Consider the following 6,000-nt stretch of genomic DNA (forward strand, 5'->3'; position numbering starts at 1 on the left):
TCCTGGAAGCGAAGCGAGTGTTGTCATGCTTTGGACGGCTGGAACGGTCTCAGCGGCCCCAGGAGGGCTCCAAGTTCACGCTTTGAGAACTGCCGCCCTAGATCCTCCGAAGCGAGTGTAGACATTGTCAGCGGCGGGGCGTCCCGGTGTTCCTGCAGGGACACCAGAAGCGGCCCCGAGCGACCCGTGCTCCGCGGCTGCCCTGCCACGTGACCCGCGTGACCTTCCCTCCCCGCGTTCTCCGTCACCTGTGCGTGCTGTTGCCGGGCTTCTCGTCTGCCTCCTGGTGCACGAGTGCTGCCTGCCGACCGAAGCCAGCCCCGTGAGAGAGTGGCGGGTGAGGCCGTGCCCTGGCCAGGGGGGCAGCGTTGGAGACGGCCACCAGGCCCGGCGCTGGGAGTCTGCAGAGCTGCCCTCCCGGGGACAGTGTCCGCATCCCGAGACGAAGCACCTCCGTCAGGCACCCAGCGGCCGCTGTGGCCGCAGATCTTGCCTGGGAACCTTTTCTTTTAGCGCTCCCTGTCCGTGTGTCCCGAGGCAGCGGCCCCGGGCCCTCCCCGACAGAGAAGAGACCATTTGCCAGATTCCTCATGGTTCTCCCGAGGGCAGGCTCTCGAAAGCCGGCTCTCAGCCCCTAAGTGGGCTTGCCAAATCCCTTTTGGCCGGCTCGTGATGACAAGACCGGGAGCGCGGGCCCCACGGAAGGCTCAGCCTTCAGTGCTCCAGGAAAAGCCCTCGCTGCCCACTCCCTCCTGTCTGGAACCAGGTAGGGAGGGCAGGGGATAGGCGTCCAGCCTGGATCTGCTCTGGTCAATGCCTTCCAGGACCCCGGGGCTGTGTCCTCAAATGGAGACTCAGAACAAAAGCATTTATTTAGAGAGGAAGAGAGGGGACAGGACACAGAGGAGGGCAGAGGGAGAGAGAGAGAGAATCTCAGGCAGGCTCCAGGCTCAGTGTGGAGCCTGATGCGGGGCTCGATCCCACGACCCCGGGATCGTGACCTGAGCCCAAATCAAGAGTTGGACGCTCACCCGACTGAGCCACCCAGAGGCCCATCGGAACAAAAGCATTTAGAAAGGGAAAGAAGGTCCCAGAAGACTGGCTCACCAATACAAGCACTGCGGGTATTTGACGGGCAAACGCAAGACGCCCCAGGAAGACAGGTCCACGTCCAAACCCCCAGGGCCTGACACTGTGACCTGATTTGGACATAAGGTCTCTGCGGGTGTAATGAAGTCAAAGGTTTCCTGCTGAAATCATTCTGGATGATCTCGGTGGACCCTCAATCCAACGACTGTGTCCTTATGCGAGAAAGGAGAGGGAGATTCAGGACAGCGACACAGGAGGGCGGAAGGTCGGGGGCCGACAGAGGGACGCATCCACAGGCCAAGGAGCGCCAAGGATGGCCAGCGCCTTCTCCAGCTGAATCCGGCTTCCGGATGCTGCTCTCGCCCGGAGGAGAGGTCGGCAGCAGGCAGAAATGTTCCGGCCCAGCTCCAGGAGGGCCCTGCAGGAGCCCGAGGCCGGGGGCGAGCCGGCTGGCCCCGCTCCTCCAGGCGCTGCCGACCCTCAGGGTGCTTCGGGGCGACCCCGCGAGACCCCCCAGGCGCGTCACCCCACCTCTCAGCCGTGCCCACCGTGGTCCTGCCCCCTTCTCGGTGCTCAGTGCTCTGGAGGGTGCCGCAGGCACTGAGCCCACGCAGGAGGGCCAGACGCAGAGTCTGGACATTTATAGGGGGTGTTGCCCTATAAATAGCACCTTCTTGTTCCTCCAGGTGTCGCCGAGAGTCGGGAAATGCCACGTCTCTATACCGGCAGGCGTGGGTCTCCATCAGGGGCTTAGGCGTGTCTTTCGGGAGGATGGGTACGCGTGTAACCCAGCGACGGGCAGAGGCAGGGGAGCAGGGGGGCACGTGTGAGCGCCACCCAGGCAGCAGGCCTGCTCAGGGCCCCCCCGCACAGCGGCGGCCCCCCCCCCCCCCCCAGCATTCTTCAGGCCGATTCCACGGCTGGACTTCACCAGTTCCCCGGAGAGAACGAGACAACGGAAAAGGGCCCCTGCTCTGCGCCCCCCACCCGGCTTGGTGGCTCAGCTCCTGGAGGAAGAGGGCCACATCAGGGGACAAGGAACGTCTCTGCTCCACCCCAGGCCCCACCTCCCCTCTCCACTCTGGGAACTGAGCCGCTGAGCCAGCCGCAGACACGGTCCCGCCCCGTCCCGCCCCGTCCCGCCCCATCCCGCCCCGTCCTGCCCAGTCCAGAGAAGGAGAGGGAGAGCCCGCCTCCTGCACTGGGGAAGAGCTCCAGCAGCCGGCAGGGCCGGCCTGACATGTAGCCCCGCCTCAGTCCTTCCGGGCTGCCTGGCCCCCAGCTGATGGCCTCACCTCACTGCTATGGTGACCCCCACCTACAGGGAGCCGGGGTGCAGTGGGTCACACGTGGAAAGTGGGGACACAGTGCCAGGCCCATGGTGAGGCATTGATAAGCACCACAAGTGTTTTTCTGATCAGCTATTGTGTTGTGGAAGCGTGTGGGCTTTGAACTTCTGTTCGGAATGTGGGGAGGGGGTCAGGCTCACCCGCCCTGGCCAACCCCCCAGGTTGCCCCGCTGCTGCCCAGGGCAACGGGATCTGGGCCCAGCTAGGAGTAGGGGATCCCAGCTAACTCCAGCGGCACCCTTACTACCTGGGCCTCAGTCTTTTCCCCTGAGAGATGGGAAGAAATCATTACTGCAGCCTGAGCTAGCTTGGAAAGATTAGGGACGGAGGCGGCTTGTCATGCCTCTGGTCCAGCTCTCCCCTCCCCCGTGGACCACGGCCCACCAGTGCCTGGCCCTGCAGAGGCCGGAGCCCCCGGCAGCCCACCCCTGCAGGCACCCTCTCTGAAACAGGCCCGGGTATGTTCCATCCTGTCCTGGCTACTCCACCCCTTGCCAGGGGGACAGCCAGGTACAAGAGAAAGGGCGGGGGCTTGTGAGGGGTGCTCTCTGGGCCTGCTTCTCCTTTAACTGGGCAACAGGGTGGAGGGGTTCGGAGCACACGGCTGGGAGTGAATCCTCGCCCACTGTGAGAGCTTTCTTCCCGGCTCTGTGCCTCAGTTTCCCCATCTGTAAAACAGAGCCGGTCACGATAACGCCTGCCTCCTAAGGCGTTTGGGTGGTTTAACCGACTCAGTGTGTCCAGAGCCCCTCAGCACGGAAAATGTGGGCTAGGGTGTGGGTACATCAACAGGAGGTCTGGGGGAGCTGGGCGATCCCCAAGGACCGAGCCACCGCTGGGAACTAAGGACTGACCCCAACAGTCAAAAGTTTATTCTACAGCAGGGTTTCTGGAAACAGATGGTTCCCGGCTTGGGATGCAGTCCTGTGTGGCGATGGGTTTTTAGCTGTATCCCCGGCCTCTACCCACTAGATTGTCGGGGGCACCCCCTCCAGGGCCGACACCCTGGGATGTCCCCAGACATCGCCAGCGTCGCCTCAAGAGGAGAGGCCACGTCGCCCCCGGCTGAGGTTGCAGCCGCCTTAGCTTTCAATTACATTCCACTCGCTCAAGAGTCAAGGCCACATTTGCAAAGGAGCCTTTAAAACTCTTGCTTCTCACAGGCAGGTCTGGCGGAATTATCACGAGTTGGAAGTTAGTAAGAAGCCCGTGGTGGCCGTTGTTCAGGGACAGTGCGAGCCGTTCCTTCCCCCTGGGTCCGCCTTAGAAGTCTGCTCCCCCTCTGGGGACTCTGGGCCTCGCGGAGCTGGGGAGGAGGGAGGGCCACTCTCGTCCCCACTTCTAGGTGAGGACACCAAGGCACGGGGGTGCCCGGACTTGCTCGGGCCCCAGCAGCTCTAGGCGGCTGTCCTCTGTGCTCCGCTCATCGCCCAGCCTCCTCACAGTCGTGTTTCCTGCACTGAGCACGGTGCCCCGACCCTGCCTCTATCTGACGGGCAGGTGCGCTGAGGCCCAGAGGAACAGGTCACCTTCCAGGAGCTGGGCGGCATCCCCTTTCATCGGGCCGACTCCCCAGAACCAGGCGAGAAGCTGGAAGGGGGGCCCCCCTGGAAGAGTCCCGTCCCAGCCGTGTAGCTGGACGGGGCACCTGACACCTAGGTGCCGGGGCGGGTAGCGTGTCCCCCTCCTCCCTTCCCATGTGGCCGTCTGGCCATCCATCCCAGTGAGTGCATCAGGTCGGGCTCCACCCTCTGACCCACCCGCCTCTGTCACCTTGGAGGGGGGCTTCCCCCCTCCCCATCCCTATTCTTGGCCGGGTGTCCCTTTGACCTCCACCCTCAGCAGTGTCATTTTGTGAAATCAAGCTGGCTTCCAATAGCCAGCATCATCAGTGACTGGAGACTTTCCCTACTTTGGCCCCTGGGACCTCCGCCCCCGGGGGCCAACAGCTTTGTTTTCTTCCTCAGTCCCCTGTAGATTGGCCCGGCAGCAAGCAATTTGCCAGGCTCCTGGCCACCACGCCCCGGCTTTGCGCAGAGGCTTCCAAGAGTCGTCCTGGCCGGGGTGGTCTCTGTCCTCCCTGCATTGCGCACTGAGCAGACCCTCTCCTGGAGACGGGGGTCCACTATGGCCCTGAGCATCTTGTCTGAGCAGTTCTGCGTGGGAAGGCCTTGCAAGGTGACTCTGGGGGTAGGAGCAGGCAGGCTAGCTCTGGGGGTGAGGGTGGGGGTGGAGGGAGCCCAGAGCAGGCCCGGGCATCACACACCCCAGCCCGTGGCCCCTCTGAGCGCCATCAGTCGCTGGTGCTTCTGCGCCCCAGGGGAACCACTGCCTGGTCTAACAGTGGGCAGAGTGCTCAGGTTGGAAGGGATTTGGTCCGGGCCACCCACCTGCCGGCTGGCGGCAGAGGGAAGGCAGGCATTCTTGCAGGGGACCCCCCCCCCAGTGCCTTCTACAGTCCCTGGGGCTGAAAGGGGCCCCTGTGGGCAGGCAAGTATCCCAGGCTTGTCTCCTGGTGGTCTGGCTGCATCCCCCTGACCTTCAGGCTTAGGGGCCGCCCTTGAGGCACTCTTGGCCCAACATAAAATGAAAAGGTGGAAACACATGTGTGGGCCAGCAGCTTTAGATTGGGAAGGAGGCTGGGGGAGGAGGCTGGCAGGGGGGCGGCGGGGGGGGAAGGGGGGGAGCAGCCTGGGGTAGGAGGCTGGGGCTCCGCTGAGGGTCAGCCTCTTCCCTTGGAAGGGAACAGGTAGAGGGTTTCTGCTTGGGAAAGGTCTGTGCCCTTACGTGTCCTACCTGGTCTGGGGATGCCTGAAAGGGGCCCGGTTCGGCTAGTTCGGGTCTCTGGGGGATAGTTACTATGGGAAGGCCCTGGGCGGTTCAAGACCAAGGTTCTAGAGTGCCTCAGTCTGGGGGACCAGGGCTGGGGAGACCCTGGGGCCAGCAAGGAGCTCAGAGCACTTTAGAGCCTCACTCCTCAGCTCCCAGCTGGGGTTGTTCAGCGGGTCTTTTCTATGCAAAGGGGCTTTGGGGTCTAATAGGGTCTCTGGGAGCAGGAGGGATGTCGGGGGACACACAGAAGGAAATCTGCAGGAGCCGGGGCTTCCTAGCAGGAGTCCTGAGGTGCATTAGAAACACGGGGTGTGGGTTGGGGGCGGGTCAGAGCAGACATGTAGCACAAGGACAAAGGGCTCTGGTTTCTGGGGTCCCTGCGCCCCGCTCCAGCGCGGCCCTCCCGCCCCTCCCCCTTACCCGCTCCTCCTCCCCCCTGCTGCCCCCTCCCTCCTCCTCCCCGCTCCTCCCCGCTCCTCCCTTGCTCCTTCCTCCCGCTCCCTCCCTCCTCCCCGCCCCCTCCCCTCCCGGCTCCCTCCTCCCTCCTCCCTCCGCCGCCGCTCCCTCCCCGGGCTCCGCGGTTGGATCAGTCCTCTGGCATTTCCTGCAGCCGGGCCGCGCCGCCAGCTGAGCCCCGCGCGCCCGGCCCCGCCGGCTCCGAGTCGCGGCACGGTAGGGGCGCGGCGGGCGGGGAGGGCGCGGGAGGCGTCCGGGAGGGCCCGGGGAGGGG

General features: G+C 64.3%; 1 protein-coding gene across 2 annotated transcripts in view; it reads left to right on the plus strand.

The window, feature by feature from the left end:
* Window positions 1-6,000, plus strand: part of OSBPL5 (oxysterol binding protein like 5) — an 81,138-nt gene that overhangs the window by 19,510 nt on the left and 55,628 nt on the right. The window contains exon 1 of one of the 2 annotated variants that reach the window (XM_040466078.1): window positions 5,823-5,942. The exons of the other annotated variant lie outside the window; for it this stretch is intronic. The gene's annotated coding sequence lies outside the window, so the exon portion shown is untranslated. Of the gene's footprint in view, window positions 1-5,822; window positions 5,943-6,000 lie in introns of those variants that run through there. 2 annotated transcript variants of the gene reach the window in all.

Source organism: Herpailurus yagouaroundi, unplaced genomic scaffold, assembly GCF_014898765.1.
Source record: "Herpailurus yagouaroundi ecotype Mexico unplaced genomic scaffold, PumYag 569, whole genome shotgun sequence".
NCBI classification, from domain to species: domain Eukaryota; kingdom Metazoa; phylum Chordata; class Mammalia; order Carnivora; family Felidae; genus Herpailurus; species Herpailurus yagouaroundi.